This window comes from Oryctolagus cuniculus, chromosome 10, assembly GCF_051225735.1.
Source record: "Oryctolagus cuniculus isolate XC-2025 breed Fujian yellow rabbit chromosome 10, ASM5122573v1, whole genome shotgun sequence".
In the NCBI taxonomy this organism is placed as follows: Eukaryota; Metazoa; Chordata; class Mammalia; order Lagomorpha; family Leporidae; genus Oryctolagus; species Oryctolagus cuniculus.
Window position 1 is genome coordinate 63,213,339 of NC_142876.1, and position 27,752 is coordinate 63,241,090.

The window sequence follows — 27,752 nt, forward strand, 5'->3', positions numbered from 1 at the left end:
AAATGTCAGGTCCATTTGCTCAATGGTATGGTTCAATTCTGATGTGTTTCTGTTGACTTTCTGTCTGGATGATATGTCCATTGATGACAATGGAGTATTGAATTCTCCCACTATTATTATATTGGAGTTAATCTCTCAACTTTGCTATCAGTACTTGCTGTATGAATCTGAGTGGTCTTTTGTTGAATGCACATATATTTATGATTGCTATATCTTTTTGCTGGATTAACTGTATTATCAATATATGATTTCCTTCTTTGTTTCTTTTTGCAGTTTTTTACTTAAAGTATGTTTTATGTTATGTGTGTATAGCTACTCCTGATCATTTTCAGTTTCCGTTTGCATGGTTTATCTTTTCCCAGCCCTTCACTTTCAGTCTATCTGTATCTTTATTTGTGAAATGAGTTTCTTGTAGGCAGAATATACTTGGGTTTTGTTTTTTTATCCATTCACTCAACCTATATCTTTCGGCTGGTAATTCAATCCATTTACGTTCAAGGTTATTAGTGGTAGATAAGAACTAACACCTGTCATTTTGTTAGTTATATACTGATTATAACTGCTCTGTTAGTGAATCTGGTGGCATCATACACTTTCATGATGTTTACTTCCAATGTAGGATCCCCTTCAGAATTTCATGTAAGGATGGTAGTGGTGAATTCTCTCATTTGCTTATCTGGGAAATACCTTAATTCTTTACTCCTAAAGAACAGTTTCACTGGATATAACATTCTTGATTGAATGTTCTTCTCTTTTTAAAAAAAAATATTTTATTTATTTATTTCAGAGGCGGAGTTACAGACAGAGAGAAGGTTAGACAGATAGAAAGGTCTTTCATCTGCTGGTTCATTTCCCAAATGGCCACAACAGCCAGAACTGGGCCAGACTGAAGCCAGGAGCCAGGGACTTCTTTCAGATCTCCCACATGAGAGCAGGGGCTCAAGCGCTTGGGTCTGCTTTCCCAGACCATGAGCAGAGAGCTGGATCAGAAGAAGAGCAGCTGGGACACAAACCAGTGCCCACTTGGGATGCTGGTACTGCAGGCAGAGGCTTAGCCTACTATGCCACAGCACCAGCCACAAGTTCTTCTCTCCTAAGGCCTTAAATGTATCATCCTATGCTCTTCTGGCCTGTAGGGTTTCTGTTGAGAGGTCTGTTGTTGGTTTAATTGTTTTTGCTTTTTATGTAACTTGACACTTTTCTCTGTTTTTATGATTTTTCTCTTTATTCTTAACTTTTGGCAAACTGACTATATCATGTCTTGGAGAAGATCTTTTTGGTTGAGTGCTCTTGGGGTCCTTAGTGCTTCTTGTATCTGAATGTCTATGTCTCTTTCAAGACTTGAAAAGTTACAACTATTCTTTCATTTAGTAGTTTCTCAACACCTTTTTTTTTCCTTCTTGCCTCCTTCACAAATCCATATAATATGAATATTCAGTCACTTAATGGTATCCCATCGTTCGTATAGACTTTTTCATTCTTTTCTTTTTTTTTTTTCCCGATTGTGCTATTTTAGAAGTCATGATCTTCAGATCAGAAATTCCTTCTTCCACTTTGTCTGTTCTGCTGTTGAAACTCTCAACTGTATTTCATTGATTGAAGTTTCCATCTCCAAAATTTTTGTTTGGTCCTTCTTAATGATTTTTATCTCCTTAGTGAATTTTTCATTCATGTCACCTATTGATTTCCTCATTTCTTCAAGCTGCCTATCTGTATTATTTTGCATTGCACTGAGTTTTCTTATAATCTTCATTTTGAATTCTATTTCTTGCACCACAAGTTTTTTTTATATGTTATAACTTTTATTTATTTCAGAGGCAGACGGAGAGAAAGAGAAACACAGAGATCTATCTCCCACCTGCTGGTTCCTTCCTCAAATGCCTGGGACCTGGGAGCTCAATCCAGGCCTGTCACACAGGTGATAGGAATCTGAGCACTTGAGTCATCAGCTGCTGTATCCAAGAGTGCACATTAGCAGGAAACTAGATTATGAGTGGAGTCAGGACTTAAACCCAGGAACTCTGATATGGGATACAGGTGTCCTAAGTGGCTGCTTAACCATCACACCAAACACCTATCCCTTGTGTTTTGTTTTTAATGCCCTTATCCATCAATTTCCTCTTTATCAACTCCACTGCTAAGGGAGTGAAAGAGATGATCTCTGCTTGATGGATGAGGACACTAATGCTCATAGGATAAAGGACTCAGCCATCAGCAGCAAGCCTGTATCTGAGATTCTGGTCAGGTCTCAAACGCTCCCAATGATTGACTCTCCACTAATCCACACTGTTGGTCAGCTCCATGGGTGCCTGTGAGCATACAGTATGTTTCAGGGAAAAGCTGTGGTCGTGCAGAGCAAACCTCAGGTGGTCACTGTCATTTCCTAGCAGTGTGGCTTATATAGTGGCAAGCGTTAAGTGTTAGATGTGCACATTGTTGCTATTGCTACCATCATAGCTAACATTGTAAGGAAACAGTTATTTGCTGTCAGTGCTAAGAAATGTTTAAAACAAGAGTGTGTTTTTCATAGTTACAGAATTAAAACTATACAAAAGTGTTTAAATGACAATTCATCATCACCAGGGCAATTTTCTTTAATCTGCCACAGTTTAATGGCAAATAAAAGAAAAAGCAATCAAAATAGCTATATCTAGAACAAATCAAGAAGCATCTTTCTATTCTTTTAGTTTCTAGTTTCCTTAAATGTTTGCTATTTTGTTGTTTGATTTAATGGTTTTCTTATAGTTACTTTGTGATCTGATTTTTTGTGCATAAAACCCACTAAGAAGAGCTCAACAGACAAAATTAGAACAAAAAATTGCCATCACCTAAAATTATTTGAAAAACAAAAAATTAGCAAGGAAAAGCAGAAGAAAATGCTGAATGAGGGACACCTATGAAAATAATGGAAAAAGCCACTGGCAACGCTAACCAATAAAACATGTGACATACATGATACACGATATTCCCCCACAAGGCAACAGTAACTATGGCAACAAGGAGAGATGCAAGGTACTCAGAGTGACTCAACCAACACCTCAACTGTTACACAAAACATATTTCAGGTATATTTCTTAAACCTCTTTTCACCTGGTATTATAGTATTTCACACCTCTTTTTAATATAAAATAACTCATGTTAATAGCTATTTCTTTAATTTATACAAAGATGAACATTTCTTGTGCCCTCTACGTTATACAATAGTTCAGTAAGACTTAACCCCAGAGTACTGGGACCAGTAACAGCTCTTACTTTCTCCATCTTAGTAAATAGATTTCAGTTCCAATTTCTAAAAAGATGACTGCCCAGTGATGTAACTAAGAATCATTCACATACATTTAAGACATCCAATCCCAATTCTCTCATAGACATAGGTGCTTAGCATTACTATTTAAAATTCTTATCTTACAGCAATTTAATGAAAGGTCAGTATAGCAGAGCTGTCTGGGCAGAGAAGCTCACGATCTTTGACTGAAGACTTTTAAGAAAAAAGAATACACTGCTTCATCCCCTAAATTGCTCCAGTATCTTGAACATTTCCTGCCTTCTAACCTGTCTCTGTATCCTTCAGAAAGAGCCCTTTGCTCTTTTCATTGTTTCCAAATTTAAGGAGTACAAATCCCAAGTTTAGAAAATTTTTCTTATAAAACAGGCATGTTTTCTTACTTCAAGGAGAGTGTGTATTATTTTCATGTCAAAGGAAAAATTTTGTTTCCTATCATAAATCTGTTGGTGAAGTCTTAGATTCCAGGTAGATATAAGGGAAAGGTACTTGGCTCTGGTTTGGGGTACTTCCCTTTATCACTGAAATTAGCTACAAGGGACCCAAAGTCTGGCAGTGCTGGGGGAGAAATGACGAGTAGAGGAGAGGACTGCCTTGCAGTACAGGAGTCCCCACGCCACATACATCAATATGATCCCTCTGTGATCACAAAACTTAAGGGGGAAACACCTGTATCCTTGAGACCCAACAGGCATGATGCTCTGACCCTGGGAAGAAGTAGAATTCCCTTTCCACCTTGATTAGGATGATGCACCTGGAATCTAAGGATCTAGGAACTCCATTTTGGCCTTGGGGAAAGAATACTGTGTGGTGTGGGAATAAAAAACTGTAATTCTGTTTCAGAAACAAGCACTGCCTGTCTGGTTGTCTCTGGGGTGTCCACTCTGATAAGGACCTCAGCTTGATATCTGGTGTCCACTGCAGTTCCACACAATGTTGAAGAGACCCAATCAACACATAGGCTGGAGTGACCAGTAAAGTTATGGCCACATCTCGATGTAACCAGAGACAGTGTCAATGCAGACAGGATGTGTCAGAGGCAGATCCTAGTGCGTGGGGCTTATTTTGGGAATACTCTGAGGAAGCTTATGCCATGGCTGCCCACATCACACCACACTCAGGGCTGTGGGATTGAGTTTTCAGAGCTGTCATTCCCTCAAGCTTTACAACCAAAAATAAGTATCCACTTATTAAAGCAGGTTTATTTTTACTCAATCCTTTTATTCTTGCACTGTAACTATTCTCTACCTTTGAATTTTCAAAATATTTTGTCAATAATTCTTCAAAATCCATAAACCATAAACTATGTCTTGATTCTAGCTAACCAAACAAACAGAAACCACCTGGCTTTCTCACTTTTATGTACTTCTGGAACCTGACAAGGAAAGAATTTGCATGGAAAAAGTGTGAAAGGATGTTTTAGGAATATGATAGAATATACTAAAAACCAAGTTAAAAAAATGAAAAACAGGGGCCCAAGGTATCTGAGAAGGGAGGCTACACAGGCGCCTCCAGAAGTCCCTCTCACCTGTAAGTCTCTACTCACATAGTCAGCAGGTCCCTGAGCTCAGCTGGAGATACCCTGACCAGAGACGAGTCACTCATGCACATCACAGCTGCTCCCAGGCCTTGAGAGCAAGCCCTGTAATCTCAGCTGGTATGCATCGTGGGATAAAGTTCTTTGGTATTTATTTTGTTAAGCAAAGTAAAGTTGATAACTATCCTTTTTTAATGAGAAACTTATTGCATTCTCCTCTGTCTTGTAAGCTCTTATTATTAATATTCTAATTGACAGCTAAAGAAAGCAACAGAGTGCTATAGGTGAACAGATGCAGTATCTACGCGCTGTAAGAACCAAGACACCATTTGTGTTGTCTCATAGCACTACAGTCATTTATAACAGTGAACTCCCATTATGCCATCAGTTTTGTTTTACTTGTCAGAATACATTCCTTGACTTAATTGTGGGTGCCAGCTTCTCCCTTAGAATTGTCCTTCAGCCCACTTCCAATAATCCCCTCCTTCTTCTGCCTCCTACTCCAGTTTGTTGTAACTCCATATGACTCACAAACCCCAAGCATTAAAATGCATTCAAGGGGCCAGTGCTGTGGCATAGCTGGTAAAGCCACCGCCTACAGTGCAGGCATCCCATATGGGTGCTGATTTGAGTCCTGGCTGCCTCACTTCCAATCTAGCTTTCTACTATAGCCTGGGGAAGCACTGGAAGATGGCCCAATTCCTTGGGCCCTTGCACCCATGTGGGAGACCTGGAGGAAGCTGCCCAACTCCAGCCATTGTGGCCATCTGGGGAATGCGCAAGCAAATGGAAGACCTCTATCTCTCACTCTCTGCCTCTGCCTCTCTGTAACTCTGGCTTCCAAATAAATAAATCTTTAAAAGAATGTATTCAAGTACAGCAAATACAACTTAAAATTTTTTAAATTAATTCTTTTATTTTTTTTCAGGACAGTTTCAGGCTCACAGAAAAATTAAGCAGCCAATACTGAGAGTTTCCATAAGCCCCTTCTACCCATCAATATCAGTTTCCCCCAGTATTAATACTTTGCATTAGTGTGGTGCATTTTTTACAACTGAAGAACCAGTGTTAATGCATTATTATTAACTACAGTCCATAGTTTACATCAGGACTTTGTATTAGATAGTCGAAGTGCTTTGACAAATGCATAATGACCTTGAGTTACTAATATGATGGATTGGTTCCTACAGAACAGCTTTTCCACCCTAAAAATGCTCTGTGTCCTACCTGGTCATGTTTCCTGCCTCCTTTTCCCCACTCAGACCTCTGGCAACCTTTAATCTTTTTGCTGTACCTATAGCTGTGCCTTTTACGGAGTATCATACATTTGGAATCACATAGCATGCAGATTTTTAGATGGACTTCTTTCACTGAGTGACATGGAATTGAGGTCCTCCATGTGTTTTTGGAACTCAATTTTTTATCACTGAATAATATTCCACTGCATCGATGACCACAGATTGTCCATTTGTCCACCTGCTGTACGATCTCTTGGTTGCTTCTAACTCTTGTTAATTGTAGGTAAAGCTGCAATGAACATTTGTGTGCAGGGTTCTGTCTGGATATAAGTTTTAAATTCACTTTGGTAAATACCTAGAAGCGCTAGATCATATGGAAAGACTACGTTTAGCTTTGTAGAGAATGGACAAAATGTCTTCCGAAGTGGCTGTACCATTTTGCATCACCACCAACAGCAATGAGGGAATTCCTGTTGCCATACATCCTTGGCAGTGTTTGTTAGTTTTTTTTGGATATCAGCCATTCTAAAAGGTGTGCAGGGGTAGCTCATTGTTTTAATGTTCATAGTTATTTCCTAAGGATATATGATGTAGAACACTTTGTGTTTGCTTGAAATGTTTGTTCATATCTTTATCCTTTAAAAACTGGCTTGTTTTCCTATTTTTGAGTTTTGCAGTTCTTTGTGTTTGTTGGAGGCAAGTCCTTATCAGTTCTGTTTTCCAAATATTTTCTCCTCAGTCCATGACTTGTCTTTATTTGCATATATGTCCTTCACAGAACAGAAATTTTTAATTTTAATGAAGTGTAACTCATCAAGATTCTCTTAAATGGATTTTATACCTTTTAAAATTTATTTATTTACTTGAAAGTCAGAGTTACAGAGACAGAGAAAGAGAGAGAGGGAGAAACACACAAAGAGATCTTCCATCTACTGGTTCACTCCAAATATTACTGGAATGGCCTGGCTTGGCTGAAGCCAGGAGGCAGAAACTTCTGCCACATGTGTGGGGCCCAGACATTTGGGCCTTCTTCTGCTGCTTTTCCCAGGCCATTGACAAGAAGCTGATCAGAAGTGGAGCAGCTGGGGTATGAACCAGTGCCCATACAGGATAGGTGGTGGCTTAGTCCATTATGCCACAATGCTAGCCCCATGGATTATACTTTTGATATTGTATCTAACTCTTCACCAAACCCAAGATTCCCTAGATAATGCTCCTTTGTTTGCTCCATTTTTGAATCTGCTGCACTATCTTTCCCTGTTTTTCATCTTCCTCTTTTTCTCCCTTTCTGAATTGAGCATTTATACGAAACAATTTTCTCTCTCCACTTAGCATGTCAATTACACTTTAAAATATTTTAAACTTTTTTTTGTCATTGCCCTGGAGTTTGTACTATACACTTAGAACTTATGTTAAGTCCTCTTTCCGTTAACAGGATATCACTACATGGACAGTACAAGTATGCTCCCTCTCATTCCTGTAACACTGCTGTCATTCATTTCACTAAATGAAAAACAGCTGAACAAACTATTATTTATTGGATCAATTAAGATTATGGAAAATAAAAGATCTTACATTTTCATTTTTTTTCCTTCTCCAATGAGTTTTCTTTAGTTAGTTTTGAGTTTCTGATCTATTTAATTTTCCTTCTCTCTGAAGAACTTCTTTAAACATTTATTGAAAGGCAACTCTAGTGGAGTCAAATTTTATTTTTATTTGCAGTTTTAATAGGACTGCAAATGAATATGAATAATATCTAATATAGATGTTTTGGTATTTATCTCTTTTTTTTTGACAGGCAGAGTGGACAGTGAGAGAGAGAGACAGAGAGAAAGGTCTTCCTTTTGCCATTGGTTCACCCTCCAATGGCCGCCATGGCCAGCGCGCTGCAGCTGGCGCACTGCGCTGATCCGATGGCAGGAGCCAGGTGCTTCTCCTGGTCTCCCATGGGGTGCAGGGCCCAAGGACTTGGGCCATCCTCCATTGTACTCCCGGGCCACAGCAGAGAGCTGGCCTGGAAGAGGGGCAACCGGGACAGAATCCGGCGCCCCGACCGGGACTAGAACCCGGTGTGCCAGCGCCGCAAGGTGGAGGATTAGCCTAGTGAGCCATGGCGCCGGCTAAGGTATTTATCTTGATTTGTATTCTTTGGGCTTCTTAGATCTGTACTTGGATGTCTCAATGATTTTGGAAAATCCCATAACATTAGTTCAAATATTTCTTCTCCTTTTGGAATTAGTATTAGACGTATTTTCAATCGTTTGTAATTTTCCCACGGTTCTTACATATTCAGTAACATCTTCTTCTTTTTTTTTTTTTTTTTTTTTTTTTTTGCCTTTCAGTTCTGTAAGTTCTGGTGGCATATCTTAAAGTCCACTGATTCCTTCTTTGGTCATTCTCCAGTGATGGATGAGACTGTCAAAGGCATTCTTCACTCCTGTTTTACATCTACTATTTCTTGTTGACTCCTTTATAGAGTTCTCAACAGTCTACTTATATTTACTCATTTATTTGTGCACTTTTTCCATTAGAGTCCTTAATTTTCCATTTTTATATAATAATAATTATAGAACAGTTAAATTTGCAATTTTTAATAATTTTGTATTTGTCTAAGGTGAACAATTTCATATATATCATACATATACAGATTTAGGAGCAGAGTGATAGTTCCCACTCTATAGTCCCTCCTGCCCATGCTCCCACCTTCCCCTCATTTCTTTCTTATTCTCCTTTTAATTTTTACAGTGACATACTTTCAGTTTATAATCATAAGCTTAATCCTCCACTAAGTATTCAACAAATAGTAAGAAGACAAAAACACTGTTCCTCAGCAGTAGAGACAAGGGCTTTAAACGATAATCAAATCTCAAAACATCAAATTTGCTTATATGTTACTTCTTTTGTACTCTGTTAGTTACCACAGAACATTTCTAAAATCTCAACCGTACCCGAGCATGGTTCTGATGACTGCTTTGTCAATATATACTGTATTTTGTCTCATCATGTAGCATGCCTTGCAATTTTTTGGAAAGATAGATATAATGTAGTGGACAGTAGAAGCTAAGTAAAAGGTATCCAGTGTGAGGTTTTATGTTTATATAGCTAGGAGTTAAGTTATACTTAAGTTTGGGTTACTTCAGGTGTCAGAGGTTTCAATTTCCTTTAGTGTCCTTTTCAGTCTCTCCTGTTGTTTCCATGTTTTCTCAGGAACTCTTTGAATAGTGTCTGTGTCTTGGAGCTGTCTTTTGTAATCTACTTTTACCATACTGGAGCCCTCTGCTAAGGTTCTGGGAGAGGGGGAATGTTCTATAGTTTTATTATTAAAACCAGCACCCTCCAGTCACCTCCTGACCCTGGCCACGATCCTTTGAAGAGTTTCTTAACATTTTAAAATCTTTTCCTTATGGGAGACAGAAAAGATAGAGAGGCTGACTGCCCTTCTCCTGGGGCAGATGAGTCACTGGTAAAGCAGTGTCCCTTGACAGCAGGGCTCCAATTCTCTAAAGGATCTAAGGAGAGTTGATAATTTGCAGTTTGTAATCGTGTTTCCTGTTGTGAGGTTAGGAGACATGATTTATAAGCTCTTTACTAGTCAAAGGTAAACTAATAACCCATTTTTAACTTTAATTATTCCCATGCCTCAACAATGCCAGTAAAAAAGGCTGTTCAGAGCTATTTATTTCTGCAGTTTCCTGCGAGAGGAAATCCTTAGGTCATGATCTTTGAAAAGGCACTTACAATTCAACATATAGAAGCCCTTAGCATAACCAGATCATTTTGCTAAATAGTATAATACATAGCATAGCATTAATTTTCTATGTATCCTTTATCATAACACCTTAAAATTACAGTTTGTGTTCTCACTGAACTTGGAGGCCAAGGAGGTGATGGTGTTTAACCTAATTAAGAGGCTGTAGAGTGAGCACAGATTCATTCCGGGGGATCACCGAGCACTTTCAAATGCTGGGCAGTCACTCTTTATGGGGCAGTGACGAGGGTCATGGCAGGTCTTCAGAGTCGTGCCACATGGAGTAGGACATAGGCCTGGGGCAGAGAAAGTGCTAATTCCAAATGAGAGCCTCAAAATGCAATAAAAATCATAGCAGATACACGTATCACTTTGCTATTGAACTCTCAATCGCAAGTATCTCTAGGTATCATACCTCAGGTTGAATAGCAACCAGTTTTTAAGTCTATGGTGGTTAAAGATCTGTAGGCACACACAGAAATAAGTTTAGTGATATAATTAAAGCTGAAAGCAATAATTCCAAGCTTTCTCATAGACTTATATCATAATTCTACTAATTAAAAACTTCTGACAAAGAGATGTGCAGAGGATGCCTGGAGGGCATTTAAATGTGTGTAAAACTGGTGAGGTCTGAAACTCTGAAAGTCACTTTCCATGGAGAAATTAAGTAGAATAAAAATAAGCCCAAGAGTATCTGAGCCTTTGATACTTCTGGAGAAGGCCCACAAATCTTTGGTTTCCTGACAAGCTGCTTCAACTCGGGTTTTCAGTCTTAGGTTCCTTGGTTGTTGTTTTTTCTTTTTTAAAAATTATTTATTTATTTTATTCATTTGAGGAACAGAAAGACCCTGAGAAAGAGGGAAAAACATACAGAAAGAGGGCGCTTCTATCTGATGATGGATTCAACCCAGGTCTCTTGATTGAGTGGCAGGTGGCAGGGACCCAACTAATTGAGCCAATATCTGCTGCCCCTCAGGGTGCACATTAAAAGAGTGCACATAATAGCAGTTTGAAGCAGTCAAAGTAAGCACTAGTGATCTTTAAGATCAGCCAGTGGGAAAAATCCAGGTAAATAGAAGAAAAATGGAGGGAAAATGTGGAAAAAAGCATATGAGTCATACAAATAAGAAAATTCTAGTATACCATAGATCAAATCTCAAAGAAAGAGAAGAAATTATAGAGTAGAAACATATTGAAGAAACACTAGTCAATATTTTTGAATTGATGAAAGACACACCCACAGATTTATGAAGCTCTCTAATCCCCAAAAGACTGATATACAAATAACTACATCTAGAGACTTCATGGTTAAATCGCCAACAGGAGAATCTTGTAAGCAGTCAGATAAAATAAGATACATCATTAGACACATTTATTTCAAAAGACACATAACAAAGTTATAGCTGACCTCAGAAAAAAATGGAAGTCATAAGACAGTGTAATATCTTATTTGAAGTCTGAAAAGAAATTGCCAATCCAGAATTCTTTAACCAGCAAAAAATATTCTTCAAAAGTTCAGGCATAAGAAGGACATCTCTAGATAAAGGAAAATATACTTTAAAAGAAAATAACTAGGAGACATTTTAAAAAATACAGGAAAGTTTTTCAGACAGAGGAAAAATCATCGTATAAAAAGATGTGTATTATATCAGCTAAGATATCTACTAAAAGAATTTTAAAAATGTACAACCAGAAAGCTGATAGAAAGAAAAAGTATACCAAAATATATGTTGGTTAATGAAAAATAAAGCAATAAGTATAAAATTGAGCAAAACATGTTAAGAAAAACAGAAAACAATATTATAGCTATAAACTCAACAGAAATACTATTAAATACAAATGTATTAAATACTCAAATTTAAAAACTACTATTAGGGTGAACATTTGGTTCAGTGGGTAGGCTGCCAGTTGGCATGCCCACATGCCATATAAACATGCCTGGGTTTGATACCTTGCTGCACTTCCAAACCACTTTCCTGCTTGGGAAGCTTTCTGTTTGGGAAGCAAACAGGTAAGGGGTCATGTATCTGGGTCCCTGTCACCCATGTGGGACACCCAGATTGAGATTCTAGCTCCAGGCTTCACGTTGGCCCAGTCATAACTTGCGTGGGCATTTGGGGAGGGAACCAGCAGATAGGAGAGCTCTATCACTCTTTCAAATAAATTAAATTAAATTAAATTCAAAAGATTACTATCCTTAGTTTGGAATTAAAAATAAAAATCACATGTGTGTTAATCTGCTTTTCACTACCTCAAAATACCTGGGAGGAGCTTCTTTGGGAAAGAAAAAGGTTTATTGCAGCTTATAGTTTGGAGATTACAACACTGGGTGGCTCCATAGCTTGGTGTCTATGGAGGCTGGTCATGGTGAGTGTGGAGGCACAATGACACAGTGAACAAGGGAGCAAAAAGAGACCCAAATCCAAACTTGCACTCAACATCAACCTCTCAGGAGAACTACCCTCCAAGGGCACTCCCCAATGACCTCAAGACCTCCTAGCAGCCTCACCTCCTAGCCGTTACAATTAGGTCAAATATCTACCCTTAATCCTTCAACCATTAGCATTAAGACATCAGAGTTGAAACATCTACATGAATTTGGGGAAGACATATCCTACTCAACCAGTAACTGTATGTCACTTACAATGGACATACTTAAACATAAGAACAGAGATGAAAATATAAAAGAGTGGAAAGAGACAACAATGTATAAATATGAATCAGAAAAAACTGCTGCAGCACTATGGATGTCAGGAAAATTAATATTAAAGGAGGTGGGAGTTCCAAGATGGCAGAATAGTGACAGGGTGGTCTGATTTAGGATGGACGAAATTAATATTAAAAAAGTGGAGAAAGTCCACTTTCAGGACATAGCAGCAGGGGAAACTGCAGTGGAAGGTCCTGCAAAAGCAGTAGAATCAGCCCAGACCTCTGCAGAAAGCACAGACTGCGTGCAGCAAGGTGCAACGGGACAACAAAAGACCCAGCAGCTTAGATAAGGGAAGAAGGTGGCTGCCCTGGTGAGACTGGACTGCAAGGGTCTGTGCCACTGTTTTCACAGTGGGAGGGAGAGCTTAGTGAACATTACCCTTTTGAGTCTGGCACAGATCCCTCAGGACAGTGGGGTGACTGCTCACCCAGTGTGTGTGTGTGGGAAGCTGCGCATCGCTCTCGCCTTCTCCCTGCTACAACAGCAACCTGCAGCCAGTGGTGGGAGTGCTGGTGCCATTTTTGGCCAGAGGCCAGTAGCACCTTCTCCAGCTTGTGTGTTGTGCACACCCACCAGTTATTGGTCTCGCCCTCCACCCAGTAGGCAGGGGCAACCACAACAGTTGAAAATCAAACAATGGAGATGGCCTTCACCATGCCAGTTGCACCTAGATGGCATCGGGAGAAGGGGGAGCCATCCCCACAGAAGGAAAGTGCCGCCCATGGCACTTTACTATGTGCCTAGCACAATAATGAAGGGAGTGGAGCAGTGGCTGGTAGATATTTTTACACGCCTGTCATCTAGAGATCTTAGCAGAGAGAAAAACTGCATTCCCCACTGACATCAAATCTGGTTCGAAAGAACAGACTTGATAGTGGGCTAGAACACACAGTAGCTCTAGGAATACCTCAGGATCCTTGCAGACTGGATGGGGTAGTGGGGCGGAGTGGCCCCACTGGCACTCCTTGATACTGAGAGCCCTGGGAATTGAGACTGAGAAAACACTGTGACTGTGAGAGGAGGCAGGGTGTAGCTGGGTACTGGGCAGTCACAGAGGGCTGGTGCATACTCTCAAAGCTCTTTGGTTCTTTGAGCAGCTCAGCAGAGGGAACCGTGCTCATAGGAAGGACTGCACAGATCATATGTGTCAGTGTGGATGAGTGTCAAACACACTTGGGCCTAACACCTGAGCATTCCTCAGCTTGGAGGATAAGGGTGGTCACACCAACAGAGGTGACCACTCCTCTTCATCCAATTAACCAGAAGAGAGCTACTATGCCCAACCTTGGACACTTGCCTAATCCTGTAGCACTGAACAGAGCTTCCTGGCCACACCCACAACAGACTCTTGGTATTCACTGAAGGTGTAGATATTCCATTAAGCCACAGAGGCATAGCTCAAAGATAAAAGCCATCAGAGAAAAAAAATTCTATAAATGCATAATAATAAATGCAGAACTTCAAGAAACAAGAATAAGGGAGATACTATGACCCAATCAAAGGAACACAAAAAGTCAATATTAGAATATGAAGATGAGAGGCCGGTGCTGTGGCACAGCGGGTTAACACCCTGGCCTGAAGTGCCAGCTTCCCACATGGGCGCTGGTTGTAGTCCCGGCTGCTCCCTGCTATGGCCTGGGAAAGCAGCAGAAGATGACCCAAGTCCTTGGGCCCCTGCACCTATGTGGGAGACCCAGAAGGAGCTCCTGGCTCCTGGCTTCAGATTGGCTCAGCTCCGGCCGTTGTGGCTATCTAGGGAGTGAACCAGTGGATGGAAGACCTCTCTCTCTCTCTCTGTCTCTACCTCTCTGTGTAACTCTGTCTTTCAAATAAATAAAATAAATCTTTAAAAAAGGAATATGAAGACAAAGAGATTGAGGAAACCTTGGAAATGGAATTCAAAAAATTAATCATAGGATTACTTAAAAGCAGTAAGAAACAGATACACAAACTAAAGACAACCATATATGATATGAATGAAAAATTTTCCCATGAAATTGAGATTTTAAAGAAAAATCAAAATGAAATACTAAAAATAAGAAATTTAATAGGTCAAATAAAAATGCAGTGGAAAGCCTTAATAACAGACTTGGTGAGGCAGAAGACAAAATATCTGTCTTAAAAGACAAATCTCTGGAAACTTTATAGTCAGGCCAAAAAAAGGAAGAATAAATTACAAAACTTAAAAACAATGTTGGAGATTCATGGAATACTATCAAATGACCCTGCATGTGGGTCTTAGGAGTTCCTGAAGGTGTGGAAAGAGAGAATGGGTTAGAAGTCCTTTTTAGTGAAATAATTACAGAAAACTTTCCCAATTTGGAGAAAGAAAGGGATGTCCACATACAAGAAGCACATAGAACTCCTAATAGACATGACCAGAAAAGATTTCACCACTACACATTGTAGTCAAACTCTCCACAGTAAAACACAAAGAAAAGATTCTAAAATGTGCACTAAACAAACATCAGATTTCTTTCAAAGGATCATCAGTTAGACTCACAGCTGACCTTTCATCAGAAACTTCACAGGCTAGGAGAGAATCCCAAGATATGGCCCACGTCTTAAAAGAACAAAATCTATAAACCTAGAATACTGCACCCTGCAAAGCTATCATTTATGAATGAAGGTGAAATAACGACATTCCATACCAAACAGAAATTGAAAGAATTTGTCACCACTTGTCCAGCCTTAAAAAAGATGCTTAAGGATGTGCTACACATAGAAACATGGTCATCACTATTAAAGAAGATGAAGGCAGAAAATCTCCCAGTAAAAGTATAAAGGAATTCCAAAGTAAAAATAAACAATAGGAATATTTATGGGAAAATGGCAGGGCTAAGTCATTACTTTTAAATAGTCATCTTAAATGTAAATAGCCTCAACTCTCCAGTTAAAAGATATAGAATGGCTAAACGGATTAAAAAACAAGATCCATCTATTTGCTGCCTACAAGAAAAACATCTCACCAACAAAGACACTAGCAAAATGAAAGTGAAAGGATGCTAATGGAAACCAAAAAAATTGGTGCAGCCATCCTAAAATAAGACAAAATAGAATTTAATACAAAAACTGTTAAAAGAAAAAAATGAGGACGCTATGCAATGATTAAGGGATCCATTCAAGAGGAAGATATGACTGTATAAACATATAAGCATCAAATTATAGGGCATTGACTATTTAAAAGAAATGTTAATGGACCTAAAGGGAGATATAGACTCCAATACAAACTGGGGGACTTCAGTATGCCAAATTCAGCAATGGACTGGTCAACCAGATAGAATATCAACAAGGAAACAACAGCATTAATTGAAACTATAGGCCAGGAGCCAGCACTGTGGTGCAGCAGGTTAACGCCCTAGCCTGAAGTGCTGGCATCCCATATGGGCACTGGTTCAAGACCTGTCTGCTCCACTTCCCATCCAGCTCTCTGCTATGGCCTGAGAAAGCAGTAGAAGATGGCCCAAGTCCTTGGGCCCCTGCACCCATATGGGAGACCCAGAAGAAACTCCTAGCTCCTGGCTTTGGATTGGCACAGCTCTGGCTGTTGCAGCCAATTGGAGAGTGAACCATCAGATGGAAGACCTCTCTCTCCCTCTCTGCCTCTCCTCTCTCTGTGTAGCTCTGACTTTCAAATAAATAAATAAATCATTTTTTTTAAAAAATAGAAAATATGGGCCAAATGGACCTAATGGATCTCAACAGAACTTTTCATCCTATGGTTGCAGAATACACATTCTTCTCACCAGTGCATGTAACTTGATTGACCACATGCTGGGCCATAAAACAATTCTCAGCAAATCCATAAAAAATCGAAATCATACCATGCATCTTCTCTGAGCACAATGGAATGAAGCTGGAAATCAACAACCCATGAATCTCTACAACATATGCAAACACATGGAGACTGAACAACATGCCCCTTAATGAACAGCAGGTCATAGATAAAATCTAAAGAGAAATAAAAAAAATTCTGGAAATAAATGAAAATGACAATACAACATATCAAAAGTTATGCAATATAGTAAAAGTGATATTAAGAGGGAGGTTTATAGCATGTAGTGCCTATATCAAGAAATTTGGGAGGCATCAAGTAAATGAACTATCAGTACATCTCAAGGACCTAAAAAAATAAAACAAAACCCCAATTAGCAGGAGAAAAGAAACAATTAAAATCAGATAACAAATTAACAAAATTGAAACCAAAAAATACAAATTATCAATGAAATGAAGATTAAAAAAAAAAAAACCCGAACAAAATTGACACACCATTGGCACAACTAACCAAAAAAGGGGAGAACATCCAAATCAATAAAATCAGAGATGAAAAAGGAAATGTAATAAAAGATACCACAGAAATATATAGAGAATCACCAAGAATTACTTCAAAGAGTTGTATTCCAACAAACTGGGAAACCCGGAAAAAATGAATAAATTCCTAGACACATAAAACCTACCAAAATTCAGCCATGAAGACTTTGAAAACCTAAACAGACCCATTATCAAGACAGAGATGGAATCGGTCATAAAGATCTTCCCAACAAAGAAAAGTCCAGAACCAGATGGCTTCACTGCTGAATTCTACCAAATTTAAAAAAGAACTAACTCTGATTCTTCTCAAACTATTCAAAACAGCTGAAAGGAAAAAAAAAATCCTCCAAACTCTTTTTATGAAGTCAGCAACACCTTAATTCCCAAACCTGAAAAAAATAAAACAGAGAAAGAGAACTACAGACCAATTTCCTTGATGAACATAGACCCAAAAATCTGCAACAAAATACTGGCCAATCAACTCTAAGAACACATTAGAAAGATTATTCCAGACCAAGTGAGTTTTATCCCTGGTATGCAGGCATGGTTTGACATTCACAAATCAGTAAAAGTGATACATCACATTAACAAACTGAAGAACAAAAACCATATGATTATCTTAATAGATGCAGAGAAAGCATTTGATAAAATACAACATCCTTTCATGAAGAAAACTTTAAGAAAATTTGGCATAGGAGGAACATTGCACAACACACTCAAGGCAATTTATGACAAACCTATGCCCAGCATCTTCTTGAATGGGGAAAAGTGGAAAGCATTCCCACTAAGACCCAGAACCAGACTAGCATGCCCACTCTCCCTATTACTATTTAATATAGTCCTGGAAGTTTTAGCTAGAGCCACTGGGAAAGAAAATTAAATCAAAAGGATACAAATGGGGAAGGAGAAAGTCAAACTATCCCTATTTTCAGATGACAAGATTATACACAAAGGAGATCCAAAAGACTTCACTAGTAGACTACTGGAACTCATAAGAGTTTGATAAAGTAGCAGAATATAAAATTAACACACAAAAATCAATGGCCCTGTATACACAGACAATGCCATAGCTGAGAAAGAACTTCTAGATCAATCCATTCACAAAAACTACAAAAAATTAAATACCTTAGAGTAAATTTAACCAAGAACATCAAAGATCTTTATGATGAAAATCACAAAACATTAAATAAAAAATATAACACAAAAAAATGGAAAAATTTTCCACGTTCATGGATTGGAAGAATCAGTATCATCAAAATGTCCATACTTCCAAAAGAAATTTACAGATTGAATGTGATACCAGTCCAAATACCAAGGACATCCTTCTCAGATCTAGAAAAAAGGATGCTGAAATTCATATGGAACACAGGAGACTCCGAATAACTAAGCAATCTTATACAACAAAAAATAAAGCTGGAGGAATCACAATACCAGATTCCAAGACACACTACAAGGCAGTTATAATCACAACAGCCTGATCCTGGCACAAAAACAGATAGGAATACCAATGGAACAGAATAGAAACTCCAGGAATCAATTCATGCATCTACATGAACTTATCTTTGATGGAAGCTAAAATCAACTGCCTGAAGCACCGGCATCTCATATGGGTGCTGGTTCGAGACCCAGCTGCTCCACTTCCGATACAGCTCTCTGCTATGGCCTGGGAAAGCAGCAGAAGATGGCCCAAGTCCTTGGGCCCCTGCACCCAAATGGGAGACCCGGAAGAGGCTCCTGGCTCCTGGCTTCGGATTGGCGCAGCTCCAGCCGTTGCAGCCAACTGGGGAGTGAACCATTGGATGGAAGACCTCTCTCCTCTCTCTCTGTAAATCTTTCAAATAAATAAACAAATCTTAAAAAAAGAGAGAAATGCTTCTTGGAAAAGACCCCAGAAGTACAGGCAATCAAAGCTAACATTGACAAATGGGATTACATCAGATTGAGACACTTCTGCACTTTAAAAGAAACACTCAGGAAAGTGAAGAGGCAACCAACAGGATGGGAGAAAATATTTGCAAACTATGCAACTGATAAAGGATTAATATCCAGAATATACAGAGAGCTCAAAAAACTCAACAACAGAAAAAGAAACAACACAGTTATGAAATGGGCAATGGACTTGAACAGACATTTTTCAAAAGAGGAAATCCAAATGGTCAACAGATATATAAAAATGCACAGGGTCACTAGCTATCAGGGACATGCAAATCAAAACCACAATGAGATTTCAACTAACTCCAGTTAGAATGACTTTCATATGAAATCAACAAACTACAAATGCTGGTGAGGATATGAGGAAAAAGGTGCCCTAACCCACTCTTGGTGGGAATGTAAACTGGTATAGCCTCTGTGGAAGAAAGTATGGAGATAACCTCAGAAATCTGAATTCAGACCTACCAAAAGACCCAGCCATCCCACTCCTGGGATTTAACCCAATGGAAATGATATCAGCATATGAAAGAGTTATCTGTACCCCATGATTACTGCAGCACAATTCACAATAGCTAAGATGTGGAATCACCCCAGATGTTGTTAACTTAAAACTGGATAAAAAAATTATGGTGTATGTATGCACATCATGGGATACTTCATAGCAATTAAAAAAATGAAATCCTGTCACTTAAAACCAAATGGAGCCGGCGCCGCGGCTCACTAGGCTAATCCTCCACCTTGTGGCACCGGCACACCGGGTTCTAGTCCCGGTCAGGGCACCGGATTCTGTCCCAGTTGCCCCTCTTCCAGGCCAGCTCTCTGCTGTGGCCCGGGAGTGCAGTGAAGGATGGCCCAAGTACTTGGGCCCTGCACCCAAATGGGAGACCAGGATAAGTACCTGGCTCCTGCCATCAGATCAGCGCGGTGCGCCGGCCGCAGCGCGCTGGCCGCGGCGGCCATTGGAGGGTGAACCAATGGCAAAAGGAAGACCTTTCTCTCTGTCTCTCTCTCTCACTGTCCACTCTGCCTGTCAAAAAAACAAAAAAAACAAAATGGATGCAACTGGAAACATTATACTTAGTGAAATAAGTTAGTCCCCAAAAGACAAATACCATATTTTCTCCCTGATTTGTGGTAACTAATACAGTATCTAAAGGTAATCTATAGAAGTGAAATTGACACTTTGAAATGCAATGATTTTGAGCAGCCCTTATCTTGGCTGTTGAGGAACAGGTTTTTTTTTGTTTGTTTTTTTCTTACTATTTGTTTAACTCTTTACTTAGTACAAAGCAAATCTTATGTGTAAAAAGTTAATTGAAAATAGATCTTAGTAAAAATTAAAATGGAAATAGGAGAGGGAGGAGGAAGAAGGGTAGGAGGGATTGTAGGATGGAAAAAATCACTATATTCCTAAATTTGTATGTATGAAATACATGCAGTTTATAGACCTTAAGTAAATGGTTTCTAGGTAAAAATAAAAAAAAAATAGCCTACCATAGAAATGCCTACCTTGTCACTATTCAAGACTCTAGATATGCATCCAGAGATCTGAGTGATGACAAGTTCATTAGCACAATAAGAAAAGTGGTTGTGACACACAAGTTGAAGATGCCGCAACAAGATGTGATGCTGGCAAAACAAACAAAAGCCCTGCACAGTAAAGGGACTGTCAGACATTTTATACAACATTGCAAGTGCGAAGGATGAAACACTGGAAGTGGATCCAAACTTGGATAGGAGGATGATTGTTTACTAAGACATAGAAGAGATGCTCACTCCATATCACAGTTATTCAATAAGGTAAAAAGAAACATGAGAAAAGCTATTTAAACCTAGAGAGTTTTTATTATTAACACCACAATTAATGAGAAGAGTGTTATTGCAGGTTCAATTGATCTAGTGATTAAAGTCTTCAGAATTAATATTTCTTGTATCAGTTTTTATAAGAATTTGTCTTTTTCATTTGAATTGTCAAGTTTGTTGCTACAAAGCTGTCTACAACGTCTCTGATGAGTTGTTCAGTATCTATAGAGACCATGGTATGTCCTTCCTGATTTCTCAAATGGAATCCTTTGTGCAGTTGTCTCTCCCACTGTTTCCCTCCATCTCTCTGTGTCTCTTTCTCTTGATAAATCTTGCTGGAGGTTTATCTGTCTTTTCAATGGGCCAACTTTTGTTTGTTGATTTTCCCCACTGTATGTTTGTGTTTTTTTCTATTATTAATTTCTGCTATTATTGTTATCGTTATTACTGCTACTTTCCACACTCTTAGGGTCTACTTTGATAATGTTTTTCTGACTTCATTAAATGATTACTTAGATCATTTACATTTTAAATGTATTTCAATATATGGACTTAAAGCTATTGGTATTAATCTAAAAGCATAGCTTTACCTATATCCTATAGGTCTTGATTTGTCAAATTTCATAATCTTTAATTCAAAATATTTTTTCATTTACATGGTGAGTTCTTTTATCTCTGGGTAGAAGTATTTGCCTCACTTCCAAGAGCTGGAGATTTCATTATCTTTTGTTAATGATTTCTAGCTGTATTCCACTGAGATCAGAGGACATATTTTGAGCAGTGTTTGTTAATAGTGTTGTTAGATCTTTTTTAATCCTTACTGATATTTATCTTTTTATCTGATTATTCTTTTGGTACCTGAGATAAATGTGTTAAAATCCTCCACTATGATTGTGGCATTATCTCTTACTCCTTTTTATTTTAGACTATATCACTAGACCCATATAAATTTTGAATCATCATACTCCTACATTCTAATTATCTGACTTCTTTATAATTTTGAAATACACCTCTATTTCTCCTAATGCTTGCTTTTAATTTTTTTTTTGTGGGTAGGCATCCTTTAATTTCTTTAGGCTAAATGCACAGAATTGGAATGACTGGTTTATTGCTATTTCATGTTTAACTTTTTTTCCCAAAGTCCCATCTATTTAACTGAAAGGCAGAGCCACAAACAGAGAGAGATCTTCCATCCAAAGGTTCATTCCCCAAATGGTCATAATGGCTGGAGGTGGACTGATCTGAAGCTAGAAGCCAGGAGCTTCTTTTGGGTCTCCCACTCAGGTGCAGGGGCCCAAGGACTTGGGCCATCTTCTGCTGCTTTCCTATGGCCAACTATTTTTAATAAATGTCTTTACATGTGATTACATTTGTTAATTTTCAGCATTCATCATTTCCTTTCTTTGTTGTACTAACACGTTTGTTGGCCAATTTCCTTTTCATAATATCCAGTTTTGTAAAATACCATGTGAGTTTATCACTTGGTGGCAAGCAGGCAACTGAACAAATGCCCTTTTGTCAGCATGTGAACTGAATAACAGATGTGCTATGACCAATCACTGACAGACTTTGATAGACATAAATCATTGGCTACTGAACATGATGAGACACTATTACTAGCAAACAGGTAGTACTAAAGAGCTAGTACTTTTTGCAAGCTCATTTAACATATTATGGTCACTGAAATCTGAACTGTTTTGCTGTTATTTAACTAAATCATATCAATGGATATGCATGTAGATCAGAAGTATGCAAATGAGGTTTACCTGTGTTTGTAATGAAACATTGATTCTGTTCTTGAACTGGGTGTTCAAGAATGTTCATTTTATGAAATTTATTGAATAACACAAGGATAATTTGCACAATTTCCCATGTTTATGGCAAATATCACTAAAATTTTCATTAAGAATCATTTTAATTCACTTATTCACATAAGAAGGGAGAAAAATCATATAATCATATCAATAAGAGCAGAAAAAGCATCCGACAAAATTCACTGCCATTGATTAAAAAAAGAATGAACTAGAAATGGAGGCAAATTTACCCCATCTACCATAGAAAACTATGTGAAGTATCATGAGAATAAAACACAGATGCTTTGCTGCTGTTGCATCTATTCAACTTTACACTGGAGGTATTAGTTCAGGGAAACAACCTCATACTACTGAAAATTACTAAAGAATATTTAACTGAATTGAAGATATACCATGTCCATGAATTAGAACACGCCAATTAAACTCAAATTGTTCTACAGATTCACTGATATTCTAATCAAAACCAGAGCAGATGTTATGGGCTGTGTGTACGTATATGTGTGTGTGTGTGTGTAAATGTAGAAGCCTATCAGAAATGTAAAGGGAAGAGAATAATCAAGGCAATGCCAAAGAAGAACAAAACTGAAGGAGTGACATTCTTAGCTAGCAACATGTATTATATAAAATCATGATAACTAAGACAATATGGTATTGATACAAGAACAGAAAAATAAACCAATGGAATGGAATGGAGTCCAGAAACAAACACACACAAACACACACATATTTATATAGTTATTTGTATAAAATCAATTCTATGTGAATTATGGATCTAGATGAGAAAGATTTAAAAAATTCTAGAATAAAAATAGAATAATATCTTTATGAAGATGAAATAGGCAATAATTCTAACATTAAAAAAATTAAACTAAAATTAAACTAAAAATTAAATTTTTATTAAAAAATAAAACTAAAAGCACCAACCATGCAGAAAGAATCGATAGACTACATTAAAATTTGGAATCTGTATTCATCACAAGGCACCCTCAATAGAGTAAAAAAGCAAATCACAGAATGGAGAAGACATGAAAAATGCATCTCTCCAACAATGTGCTCATACGCAGTATGAAGGATTTCTTCCCAAGTAAGAAAAAGACAACTGAGAACAAACAAAAAAGACAGCTGCAAAGTCAAACAGGAAAGATACTTCACAAAGGAGGACACTCAAATAGCTACCAAAATGAAATTGTATTCAAGTTCATTAGGTCTCAGGGAAACACAAAAGTAAAAGCATAATTAAATATCACTGTAATCCCAAAAGAATGGATACCATTAAGGAGACTGACAAATAACAACTACTGAAAGGATGTGCAGAACCTGCAGTTTTCATACAGTGCTGGCAGGCATGCACTGGGTAAACTGCTTTGTAATGACATGACACTAGCCAATGAAGTTGAACTCACATAAATCCAATTATCCAGAAATTCCACTCATAGATGTTCCTTTACAGAAATGCAAAGACATATCTATCAAATCACATACTACAATATCCCTGGTGGCACTACTGTTAAGAGTGTAAAATTGAAAACAATCAACATTAAAGTGGCTAAATAAATTGGGGTATCTTCACAAACTTGAGTAATAAACAGCAATGAGAATGAGTAAGCCATTATTTGGATATATCTCACAAGCATGCTATTAGCAGAACAAGTCAAACATCAAAAAGCGCTTAGCATGTGATTCCATTTATGAAACATCCAAAACACAAAAAAGTAACTAACAGCAGGAGAGGTCAAAGCAGGCTCTACCATGGCAAGAGGCAATGGGCCAGTAGAAGGCAGGCTTCTGGTCAAGGTCTGTTTGTTGGCCAGGTGGTGATTAAGTGAGAGTATGTTTACTTAGAAAAGAAAGAGGGATGGATGTTTTATGGAGCAGTTAAGACTCTGCTCAGGATAGCTGCTTCTCACACCACAGTACCTGCGTTGGCGTCTTGGTTCTACTCCCAATTCCAGCTTCCTGCTCATGTGCACCCTGGTACACAGCTGGTAATAGCTCAAGTATCTGGGTTCCTTCCACCCACATGGAGCCTTGATTAAGTACCAAGCTCCTTGATTCAGCCTGGCCCAGACCTGGATGTTGCAAGCATTTGGGGAGTGAATGAATAGATAAAGAGATCTCTCCTTGTCTCTCCACCTTTCAAATAAATAAATTAATTAATTAATTAATGTGAACCTGGCAGGTGTATGTACACTGATTTAGAAAGATAATAATGAGGGGACCAGTGCCATGGCATAGCAGGTAAAACTGCCATCTAAGGCTCCTGCATCACATACAGATGCCTGTTCATATTCTGCTTACCCCACTACCCATCCATCTGCCTGGTAATGGCCTGGGGAAGCAGCAGAGGATAGCCCAAATACTGGGGCCTCTGCACCCATGTGGGAGACACAGAGAAAGCTCCTGGCTCCTGGCTTCAGATTGGCTCAGCTCTGGCCGTCACAGCCATGTGAGGAGTGACCAGTGGATGGAAGAACTCTCTTTCTTTCTCTCTCTCTCTCTCCCTTTAACTCTGCCCTTCAAATAAATAAACAAATCTTTAAAAAAGATAAACATCATATATCAATTAAATCACCAAATAATATATGATTTTATATTGGATAAGATAATAAAATGTAAATTATATTCAAAATAAATCTATGAAGGATGTATTAACAATGTTTATTAATTTTAAGTTTTTACCTCATGAAATTTTGGGATTTTTGAAAAATGAATATAGACATATGTTTGAAACCCAAAATAATAAATACTTTTAAAAAAAATCAATGTTCCAGCAGGCCATCCCACAATCCCAAAGACATCCCCTGGTGTGGGGCAATGCACTGGTCCAACAATGATAGCTGTTTGATGCACCAAGGAGCTTAGCTGTAGCTGCTCTGTTTCCAGGCTCTCTTCACTTACATGAGCTGATCTTTCATCATTAATGCAAATTCACTTTAATTAGCCTTTTTCAACTTGTGTTCAAGAAGCAGATTCTGTTTTGTTCTCTGAGGAACATTTACTGAGTAAAGGTAAAAACCCTTTGCTACTGCAAAGATACCCAGTTTCATGCCAGAGAAGGACATGTATTGTCACATGTCTGCATTCTTGAGCTATGTGACTTAACAGAAGGCACAAAGGACAATTACCACTGGTCATGTTTTCCTTATAGCACTCAACGAGCTTACCTGTAAACCTCGAGATTAGTAAGACAAATTCCAACTGTACTCCTGTCAATTGCAATACCAAACATAGTTTTAATATAACCATGCTTTGTTTCACAGATTTACTTAACTATGAAGCAATTTAAACTTTCTGTCATTCAGTCTTATTTTTATACGTTCTATAGAATAGGAAAGAGAGTTGAATCCCTAAGAATTATACTAGAAAATGAGTAGCTTTAAAAAAACTTCGTACTATAAATGCTAGCATATATATTGTGAGTAAAGTGCTTTTTAAAACAAAGTTGATTACAAGTAAAAACTACAAACATGCCCAAGGTCTTAAAAACAGAAACTACCTGTGCATGGGGACATCTGTGAGCACCACCTCCAAAAGTGCAGAGTTTCCCCTCATGGAAAACACATTTTGGCCCATTCTTCTTTTAAAAAAAGAAAAGAGAAAGACTCCTAATGAATGCAGGCATTATTCATTTAAATCTATGCCCAGACCAAAAAAGAAGAAAGATAAGGACTTGGAAATTATGTTGAGGTTTACATGCCTAAGAAAAATAAAGGAAATTTCGTTACCATAAAATGTCACTGTGGTAACATATTTATTCTCATTATTTTGTCTCATCCAGGCTAGAACCAGAGCAAACGAGCTTAATGATAGTAATGGGGATTAGACCAATATGAGGAAGAATGACTTTGGGTGACAAAAGGCTAGTCTAGGAAATAAGTGCTGAATGCAGCACCTGGGAATTTCTGTGGCCCCCTCGTGCCATTCTAAAGGCCCTGGCAACTGTGCTCTGCACGAGACAGCTGCCCCAGTCCTTGCTTTTTGACATTACTGCCATCTCTGCTGCCACAGACCTGGAAATCGCAATGTCTAAATTAACGAGCGCAGTGCAGGCAGCAGTACGCGCAAGCATATGGGCAGAAACCTTTCTAAGAGATGCAGGGAAGAGCCAGTGCACACTGAGCAAGCTGGGAGAGATTCCATCGTTCACACCCTGCCAATGCATTTTGCTACTGGTATTTTCTATTTCTGTCAGGATGCGCCTCATTACTACTCTTACTATGAGAATGGCAAAACTGTGTATCTGTTTTAACAGGAACATATACATAATTACTCTGTGAAGATATTTTCAAAAGTGTCAAAATATGAATTAAAACACTGACACTTTTTTTAAGGTTTCTTATATGGTTCCAAAACATGTTGTTTACAGAATTTGGGCTTAGTGCAGTGGATGAGAACATTCGTATGCAGCAGTTACTAAAATATCAGCTATTTATCGTATTGAAAGCAAGCGTCAGCTCTGGTGATGTTAAAGGGAAGTTCTTCTGGTGAGGGAGAAACATGCAAGCGTGTGAAGAGTTCCAAGCCACTGGACTGCCCTCCGTGTTTTGAGGAAAAGGCCCTCAGCTGGTGTGGCTGAGATGGAAGCAAGAGCTCCACCCACTGGAATAAGCTGTCCAGCATTGGCCAAAGGCCGCATAGCCCTTTTCTTCTGATTCTGGTTTGCTGTTAAACTCAAGCAGATCACTGAAATTGGATAGGAAGTGAAGTATCACCAAATTGTACGAATGTGCTGCTCTTCTGCCCAAGTTTGCCGCAAACTCATGAGTTTTCCTTTTCTCAAGAAGGTGAACAGATCTACCATGTTCTGAAAGATACCATAGAACTAATAGGCAGAAGACACAGGATATACATCACAAATTACCACTATTTTCACCTGACCAAATCAAACACTCTGCACTATAACACAGCCAAGCAAATACCCACTACACCCACTACAATGCAACCTGACCCCAACATTCTTTCCATATTGAGCCTTCAGAGGAGACAAACTAACTCAAGGAAAATATACAGTTCTTTTTCCTACAGTCCAACAAATCCATCAGCTCTGATGGTTAAACATTTCCCCCAATATCCCTGTCCCTAATGAGATGCATTTTCTACTTTCCCAATAGTCATGGTTTCCCTTCATGGCCTCTGCAGATGGCAGAGCAACAGAGTCAACCAATTTGACTATGACTTCAGCAGGCTTGGCTGAGTCCTGTCATGAGAGGAGGCCAGACACCACAGAGTCTAGTCCTTTCACTTTAAAAATTAGAAAATTATCGTTTAGAGGACTGAAGTGACAGAATGAATGATTCACAGGGTTGGAAGCAGGGCAGTGTCTTGACTTCTAATCAGTTTCTTTCCACCATTCTCTACTGGAAAGATAAAACTGAA

At 38.5% G+C, this 27,752-nt stretch overlaps 1 protein-coding gene across 1 annotated transcript in view; it reads right to left on the minus strand.

Annotated features, from left to right (window-relative positions):
* The window catches only part of L3MBTL4 (L3MBTL histone methyl-lysine binding protein 4), a 554,392-nt gene that overhangs the window by 93,467 nt on the left and 433,173 nt on the right, over positions 1 to 27,752 (minus strand). The gene's annotated exons all lie outside the window — the stretch shown is intronic.